The sequence below is a fragment of the Oratosquilla oratoria genome, unplaced genomic scaffold, assembly GCF_046742065.1.
Source record: "Oratosquilla oratoria isolate Oo_2021 unplaced genomic scaffold, ASM4674206v1 SCAFFOLD142, whole genome shotgun sequence".
NCBI lineage: Eukaryota > Metazoa > Arthropoda > Malacostraca > Stomatopoda > Squillidae > Oratosquilla > Oratosquilla oratoria.
The window spans coordinates 174468-183325 of record NW_027467498.1 but is presented as its reverse complement, the minus strand read 5'-3'; positions in this window follow the sequence as shown (position 1 = coordinate 183325).

The window sequence follows — 8858 nt, the reverse complement described above, 5'->3', positions numbered from 1 at the left end:
TGAATAGTGAAAAAAATCTCGGCGTAAATACCAGTAACGATCTCAAATCATCCAAGCAGAGTATTTCGGCCTTTGAGAAAGCAAATAAGATTCTAGGACTGATTGTGCGATCTTTAGACTTCAAAAGTCCATCACTCATTAACAAGCTATATAAATCGTTAGTTAATCCACATTTGGAATATGCTATTTCTGTATGGTCACCGAATCTCATTGAAGACATTGACAGAATGGAAAAAGTACAACATCGAGCCACAAAACTGATTCCAAATATAAAAAATAAATCATACGAAAATCGACTAAAACATGAATCTGTTTTCCCTAAAAAACCGTAGACTCAGAGGTGACTTCATACAGGTCTTTAAAATTCTAAAGTGAATTGACAACAAAAGTGACAAAATTTTCAGTCTGATTGAGAATCAGACAAGAAACAATGGTCTCAAACTGTCCGGAAATAGATTCAATTTGGAAGTGGGTAGAAACAACTTCGCCAACCGTGTAGTTAATGAATGGAATAAACTTCCTACAGAGGCAGTGCAATGTAGTTCAGTTTGAAGCTTTAAGAATCATTTAGATAAACACCTAAGCAAGATGCTGTAATGATTATCATTTATTTTATATTATTTTTGTTTTATCATTTGTCTATTTGATTCTCATTTATTGTTAATTATGTCAATTTATTATTATTTACTATTTACCTGTTTGTTTATTTAATTATACCTACGCATTTATGTATTTTATTAGTTATTTACATTATTATTGTTTTTATTTAATTTTTTTTTTTTTCGCATCCGACCTAGATATGGACCAAAAGCTCTCCTGTCGGCATGCTCCGCCCTTGTAATCCTTTATATTTATATATATATATACATAGCTATGTCCGGTATATATAACTGTCCATGAATATCTAATTCATAATTACTACAGCAAATACCATTCTGATATATTCATATACATTTGTGCAAGTGTAAACGAACAAATTCACATTATTACAAAACGTATCATCCCTTCAGCTGATGCTTATAAACCATCTTTTTTAACGTTCACCATTCAATCCATTTCGAATTAATTTCAACAACGTTTGGCGTCCACACTGCTACGGTAACCAAAAACGTTTTAATATTCGAATACAGAAACGTTAATGAGCTTTATGAAAATGAATTCCTCGATTTACTTGAGTTACGAATAAGATTGACACCTTTGTTTAAATTATCGTTGCAGTCAACATGACGTCATATCGTTTTCAGGTGTGACGTGTTGCAAGATGATTGAACAAAATGTTCAACCCCTTAGATGTCTAGAGTGCACACGCACGCATTTTAGCTACAGGACATCAGATCACAACGTCACGAGAAACTCCCGTGGGACCCCCTATTGTGTCGGCCTTCACCAGTGGTCAATTTGGCTGAGTGCGAAAGGACACCTGCGTTCTCCATTGCCAACTTCAAGTCGTCATACAACCGACATATCTATTGTTATTTTCGTCATTTCTTGTATATAAAAAACTATATATAAATATTGAGTGTCCATGCTCAGTTCCTGTAATGTACATTGTAGAAGTAAATTAAGCAGTAGATAGTACAGAATAAGGTGTACATAACATAATTTGGCAACAGCCATCATTTGAATATTGTATGTAAAATTGTACCATTGGCAACCGCCAGTGTTTTCCTCGTGTACTGATTTGAGATGTAGATGAGTCAAATCACGGATAGATTAAAGGGAACTAACCACTTCGTTTGTCAAAACGCCTCCAAACCCAATGTAGACCCATAAGTAATAATGTAAGGTTTCTTTCTTTATATTTAGTGTATATAGAAAACAAACTAATGTAAACACATACATCCATTACTATTCTTCCCACCCTGATAATGTAAAAAGATCAGTTTTCTCATCAATGTTCCTTAGAGCTTTACGGGTCTACAGCCCCGAGTACATTGATGAGGAAATAAGAAATGTTTACGATATTAATTTTGGATTGAAATATTTTAAACATTTCATTGATGTTTGTTACAATTTTGCAAGGAAAACTTATTACAATTCTCAGCCTAACAAACCCCAAGACCATAAAAACCTAGTAGTTTTACTTTACTAAGAAAACTTAATTATTATTCCCAAGTTACTCAAGGATTTTAATATCAATGGAGCCTTCAGAAACAATACCACAAACAATACCTAATTAATAATTCTAAAAATTGCCAAAAAGGCTGTGTGTACAAAATTCCTTGCAAAATATGTGATAAATTCTATATCGGCCAAATGGCAAAAGATCTTTCTGTTAGGATAAAACAACACAAGAAATGTGTCAAAGACGGGAATGAGTCAAGTGCCATTTTTAAACATTTAAGCACTTTTAATCACCCCATCAACTGGGAAAACGCTAGAGTGATTACTTTCAACAATAATTTTGTTGAAAGAAATCTAATTGAAAGTTGTCTGATTAAATTTACAAATGATAACAACTTTAACCTTAGGATTGTATAAGATAGATAATCATATTTGTAAGGAAATAGCCAATAATTACAAATTGTAAGAATGGTGCACGTGTGACCCACGCCCTTACGATTCGTCCACTACCTTTCTTAGTGTAGTTCCTTATGCTTTTGTCATACTATATTATGTTTGCTGCACCCTCTTTCTTTGTAATTTACACTGAGATGTAATATACGAAATCGCTCTGCTCCGTTTGTTTATTTTCTTAGGTGGTAATCTTGTATATATATGTATATATACTCGTATATATGTACGTGTATATATACATACACACACACACACACATATATATATATATATATATATTTTTTTTTTATACAAGCAATGATGAAAATAGTAATAAATATATCGGTCGTATGACGAGTTGAAGTTGGCAATGGAGAACACAGGTGTCCTTTCGCGCTCAGCCAAATTGACCACGGGCTAATAACTATAGGCCTATAAGTTTGACTTCAATCGTAGGAAGAATAATGGAAACTATCATCAGAGATTCTATCGAACATCATTTAGAAAGTAACCGTTTGATAAATGATAGCCAACATGGTTTCAGACGGAAACGTTCTTGCGTGACTAACTCGAATTCTACAACACATTTATCTCGAGTTATGACAAAAGAAACAATATAGATTTAATATATCTAGAATTTGCAAAAGCTTTTGATTCCGTCCCCCACGAAAGACTACTAAATTAGCTTCACACGGAATAAGTGGTAGCCCATTAAGTTGGACTAATAATTGGTTAAATGATCGAAAACAGTTTTAAATGGAAAAACTTCTAGATGGAAAAATGTTACAAGTGGAGTTCCTCAGGGTTCCGTTCTTGGGCCACTTCTATTCACAGTATATATAAATGATATAGACCATGGACTAAAATCTACAGTTTCCAAATTTACTGATACAAAACTGTGCGGAATGGCAAATTATCACTTAAATCAATTAGATATTCAAGAAATTTAGATAAATTACAGCAATGGTCTGAAAAGTGGCTAATGAAATTTAACACAAGTAAAGGCAAGGTAATGCACATAGGTAAAAATAACAGTAAGGACGATTACAAGTTATTTGGAAATTCGTTAACAAAAGTGAATAGTGAAAAAGATCTCTGCGTAATTATCAGTAACGATCTGAAATAATCCAAGCAGTGTATTTCAGCCTCTGAGAAAGCAAATAAGTTTCTAGGACTGATTGCGCGATCTTTATTATTATTTACTATTTACCTATTTGTTTCTTGTTTGACTGTGCCTATGCGTTTATTTATGTATCTTATTTGATACTTACATTATTATAGTATTTATTTATTATTATTGGAAGCTCGCTGGCTGAGCGGGTTAGGGCGTCGTTACTTGCGGCGAAGGTCGTGTGGTGAGGGCGATTCGAATCCTGCCACCAGCGAAGTTGAACCAAGAGCATGGTTCATTAAATTCCACGCTACAAAGTCCTCTGTGAGGGGCACCCTCCTAGCCTCCCGATAGGGGTGGAGTGTGTGACGTTAAACCTCATCATCATTATTAGGATTTTTTCGAATCCGACCTAGATATGGACCAAAAGGTCTCCTGTCGGCATGCTCCGCCTTTGTAATCCTTTGTAAAATGCGTGCCTGTGCACGCTGGACATCTAAGGGGTTGAACATTTTATTCAATTATGCAACACGTCACACCTGAAAACGATATGACGTCATGTTGACTGCAACGATAATTTAAACAAAGGTGTCAACCTTATTCGTAACTCAAGTAAATCGAGAAATTCAATCTCATAATGCTCATTAACGTTTCTGTAATCAAATATTAAAACGGTTTTGGTTACCGTGGCAGCCTGGACGCCGAACGTTGTTGAAATTAATTCGAAATGGATTGAATGATGAACGTATAAAAAGATGGATTGTAAGCATCAGCTGAAGGGATAATACGTTTTGTAATAACCTGAATTTGTTCGTTTACACTTGCACAAATGTAGGCCTATATGAATATATCAGCATAGCATTTGCTGTAGTAATTATGAATTAGATATGCATGGACAGTTATATATACCGTACATAGCTATGTATATATATATATATATATATATAATGGACTAAAAAGGATTACAAAGGCGGAGCATGCCGAAAGGAGACCTATTGGTCCATATCTACTGTAGGTCGGATGCGAAAAATAATAATAATAAACGAATAAATAAAAATTATAATAATTTAAATAAATAAAATACATAAATGCATAGGTATATTTGAATAATAAACAAGCAGGTAAATAGTAAATAATAATGAAGTGACAGGTAACTAATAATAAATGGGAATCAAATGGACAAATGATAACAACACAAAAACAAATAATATAAAATAAATGATAATCATTACAGCATCTTGCTTAGGTATTTATCTAAATGATACTTAAAGCTTCGAACTGAACTACATTGCACTGCCTCTGAATTTTAAAGACCTGTATCAAGTCACCTCTGTGTACGCTTTTTTAGGGAAAACAGATTAAAATGTTTTAGTCGATTGTCGAATGATTTATTTTTGACATTTGGAATCAGTTTTGTGGCTCACCGTTGTACTTTAATGAGATTCAGTGACCATACGGAAACAGCATATTCCAAATGTGGACGAACTAACGATTTATATAGCTTGTTAATGAGTGATGGACTTTTGAAGTCAAAAGATCGCGCAATCAGTCCTAGAAACTTATTTGCTTTCTCAAAGGCTGAAATACACTGCTTGGATGATTTGACGTCGTTACCGGTAATTACGTCAAAAACTTGTAATCGTACTTACATACATCCATATACCAAGGCTTTTTTCCCCTTACGAGGGGGGTAGCCAAAAAGAAAAAGGCATAAAATCATTCCCACCCATTCCATCCCTGAATACACTCCACACCCCTCCACCCTCCCTCTTATCTTACTATTATTTTCACCTATGTGCATTACCTTGCATTTTCTTGTGGTAAATTTCATCAGCCTTATATGTATATATGTGTGTGTGTGTATGCATGCATATGCATTAATGCATATGTATGAACAGATCCGTATTCATTAATTGTTTTGTTGTGTTTGCGTTTGTGTGTGTTTTGTTCAATAGGCTAGGGATTTTTTTTTGTGAGAGAGAGACAGACAGAGAGAGAGAGAGAGAGAGAGAGAGAGAGAGAGAGAGAGAGAGGTGAAAGGAAAGGTGAAGCATGAGAGTTTTTTTAAGAACAATGGTAATCAAGCCCAGGCAACGCCAAAGATCATCTAACAATGACGTCGCTTTGATGACGTCACAGTTACGTCACCACCTTTCCCCAAGGAGTTGTCGGTGGAATTATGGTCAACGACAGCTAGAACGACGACTACGACGTCGAGGTCACAGCGCTGCTTCAACGGATCCTGACCCTGCAGGAGAAGGAAATCACCCGGCTGAGGAGCGCCAACCGCCAACTGGAGGACCGGCTCCAACAAAAGGACCAGGAACATGGCGGTCACCTGCAGGAGATCCAACAGCGAGTCGAGCTGTATGTAAAGGACGTGTTTGAGGGCTACACGCAGGAAATTAATGAATTAAAGGATGAAAACAAAATTTTGAAAGAAAACGCCCTTCTCCTGCAGTAGGCGCTCCTCGACAAGAGAAGAGCCGAAGCGTCTCAGTAGGAAGACGAAGATCAACAAGAGGACGATCCGGTCGAGGACGACTGGAACCTCGTCGAGGAATGGATCCCCGACGAGAAGAACGACGATGCGTCAGCGTCCTCACAGGGCCCAGCCAAAGAACTCGACAAGGACGACTGTGCAAAGAGCGTCGAGGCTGCGGACCCTGCTCCTCATATTTCGACATCGACCGTGACCGCCTCGGAGGCTCGCGTGACGACGCGAGCCTCTCCAGCACCACCGTCGCCGCCTCAGTCCTACGCCCAGATAACTGCCCAGGGCGCTCGGGGACACCCCTGGAGGTCGGGCAGGACAAGGCTTCAGGAACCACCAACGACCCGACAAGCTCCTCCGCCACAAAGTCCCCCTTCCTCCTCTCGTCAAGGGCCCGCCGTCGTCGTCCCCAGGTCCTACGTGTGGAATGGACCCCAGACGTACACAAGGGTCCTCCATACAGCGCCCAGGAGGAGATTCGGTGCCGAGAGGACGCCACCGCTGGAGGGGACGGAGAAGAAGGTGGAGGACAAGAGGAGACCTCCACCTCCCCCTCCACCTCCACCTCCTGCAGCAACAGTGACGAGAGACACGGACAGGAACCGCTTCGGCGGCAGAAGGGCCTATGAACGACCGGCAGCACCGAGGCGCAACAACTACCGGCGCCAGGGCGGGGGTCCTCCTCCAGGTCCTCCTCCTCCTCCTCCTCCTCGAAGAGACGACGTGGGCAGGGGACAGTGGCGCGTCCCCTCGCTGAGGTCTCAATGGGAGGACGACCCCAGGACGCCCGCTGCCGGAGCCCCCGTCGCGTCGCCACGAAAGGATCCAAGGCCAGGAAGCAGGCCAAGTAAAGAAAGAAAAAATAAAGGAAAATTGAACAAATAAAATAAGACATGAAAAAAAAAAAAATGGAAATTAAGAACTTTTGAAAAAAGTGAAAAATACAAAGGAAAGAAAAATCAAAATCAAGAAAATATGTAATAAAGAAAACAAAAAGGAAACTGTAAAGAATAAGAAATACAAATATGAATGAAAAAAAATATAGTAAAGAAGAATGTATAATAAAAATGAAGAAAATATATTAAACACATGTTTTAATGTACTTAATGGTTACATTGGTTACCCCTCTGACCGTGCGGGGTTTCCCCCAGCTGAATAAAATCGCCTGACGGCAGACATGTTATAAAACTTGCCATACAATATAATGATGAATCACACAGAATTCATTAGAATATTGAAATTTTGAAAAATACAATATATGAAGTCATAGAATCAATAAAATAAGAAACTATTTCAGAAAATAGACTAATATCTGTTACTAAAAATGCAAAAATAAAATATAAAACTAATAGAAAAAATGTAAATATTGACATAGTTAAATGAATTTACAGTTACACACTTACAGGATTGTATCTTATTAAGTTTGATACATTTATTAATTAATAAACTCGAGAAAATACAAGTTTGTATACATTTATAAATATAAATTCATAAAATTAAACATACATTTATACCTTCATATAAATACACACACACACACACACACACACACACACACACACACACACACACACACATATATATATATATACATACATATGTATATACATATATATACATATATATATACATACATATATATATATATATATATATATATATATATATATATATATATATATCAAATCAGCCATCCTCAGTCCACTGCTGAACAGCGGCCTCCTTTATAGCATTCCATGATTCACACGACCGTGTCATCCTTTGCCACATCACTCCGCGAACTTTTCTATCTCGTTTCTCTACCTTCTATCTGGTCTCCCTCTTCCACGCTTCCAATCTCGCGGCGTCCACTCAGTAACACACCTGCTCCATCGCTCATCAGTCGTTCGCACTAACTTTCCTGCCCAATTCCACCTCTTCTCTTTTACTGCCGCCATAGTATCTTTCACTCTAGTCTGGTCTCTTACCCAGCTTGTTCTCTTTCGGTCTCTCAGCGTTATTCACATCATTGATCTCTCCATTCTCCTCTGTGCATTCCTTAGCTTTGTTTCCATTGCCTTCATTAGTTTCCAAGTCTCACATCTGTAGATTATTGCTGTCAGAATGCATTGATTGTAAACTTTACGTTTCAGACATAGAGATAGAGAGCCTCTCAGGATTTTATTATACTTACCAAATACTTTTCAACCAATTGTAATGCGTCTTTATCATGATCTCTCGTCACTTTCACCATTTGCCTTAAATAATGATACTCCTCAACTTCCTCAAGACTCTCACAATCAACTTTAATCTCTTTACTTTGAACTTTCGTGCCTAACATTACTTTTGTTTTACTCTTATTCATTTTTAAACCTACTTTGAGACTTTCCTTGTTTAAATCACTCAGCATAACTTGCAAGTCTTCTGCTTTTTCTGAAATAAGAATGATGTCATCCGCAAACCTTAGGTGGTTCAAATATTCGCCATTAATCTTTTAACCTTTCTTTTGCCAACTCAATCTTCTGAAAATATCTTTCAATCAAGCTGTAAATAACTTGGGTGAAATTGTATCGCCTTGCCGTACTCTTTTTTCGATCTTGATCTTTTCTGTATCTTTATGTAGTCGAATTATAGCGGTACCTTTCGCATAAATCTTTTCTAAAACTCTTACGATCTGTTCGTTTGTAGCCTGTTTGCGTAGCGAGTTTAGTATTGCTATTTGTTCTACCGAGTCAAAGGCCTTCTCTTAATTTACAAAAGCTATACACAGAGGTATAT